Here is a 1,296-nt window from a genome sequence, read left to right on the forward strand (position 1 = left end):
GGACTGTTGATGAATGGAAACATGTTGTCTGTTCGGACGAGTCCCGTTTCAAATTATATCGAGTGAATGGACGTGTACGGGTATGGTGACAACCTCATGAGTCCATTGACCCTGTATGTCAGCAGGGGACTATTCAAGCTGGTAGAGGTTCTGTGATGATCTGGGTCGCGTGCAGTTGGATTGAGATGGGACCCCTGATACGTTTAGATACGACTACGACAAGTGACACGTGCGTAAGCACCCTGTCTGATCACCTACATCCATTCATTTCCATTGTGCATTCCGATGGGCTTGAACAGTGCGACACCCCACGCGTCCAGAATTGCTACAGAGTGGCTCCAGGAACAATCTTCTGAGATTAAACACTTCCGCTGGCAAGCGAACTCCAACAGACATTAACATTACTGATTTACCTGACATGCCCTGCAAAGTGCTGTTCAGAAGAGATCTCCAGCCCCTCGTACTCTTACGGATTTATGGACAGCCATGCAGGATTCATTGTGTCAGTTCTCTCCAGCACTACTTCACACATTATATGAAGATGGTATCTCTTCTTTCGGACATGTAGGAAAGGAAAGTTGAAAATGTGTGCCCAGACCGGGACTCGAACCCGGGATCTCCCGCTTACATGGCAGACACTCAATCCACTTTTTTTTTTTTTTTTTTTTTTTTTTTTTGCAGACGCTCTATCCATTTTTTTACATGATTACACTTAGCAAACGTGTACAAATGAGAATTCTAGTAACTAAGTGTTACAACAACAAAGGTGGCATCAAAGAGTAATCAAAAAAATAAAACGTAAATCACTGATGCAATTCCAACTAAACGGTTCTTCAGTAAACGTAACTGGTTCCACTTGGTGCTTCGCCATCGTTATCTGATATCTCCAACAGTGCCTTAGAAGGGTATCTGCAACGGAAGCATTCTGGTTCGCTAGTGCCTCAAGGAAAACAGCATCCTTGCAGCAGCCTGTCTCTTCCTTCTCTAATGGCTGACAAGGCAGAACGCTCAGCCGTTAGTGTGATGCGGCACAGAACATTAACCGCAGCTTGGCACTCCCCAGCTGAGTGGGGGGTTAACGAAAACGCTGCGTAAATAATTTGCGAAAAGCGTACGGTATTCCGGTGTGCGTTCGAGGGCATTGTGAGCATTTTGTAGGAGCCACCAGTAATCAAGCTGCTTTTTATCTCCGTCGCTAAAGATATAGGCGACGGTAAGTCCTTTGAACCATGTAAGCGCATGATGTTTTGCGGCGGGAAAGTAAGATTCATCTGGACAGAGTAGGGTCTGAGGGTC

Source organism: Schistocerca americana, chromosome 1 (assembly GCF_021461395.2).
Source record: "Schistocerca americana isolate TAMUIC-IGC-003095 chromosome 1, iqSchAmer2.1, whole genome shotgun sequence".
Lineage (NCBI taxonomy): Eukaryota > Metazoa > Arthropoda > Insecta > Orthoptera > Acrididae > Schistocerca > Schistocerca americana.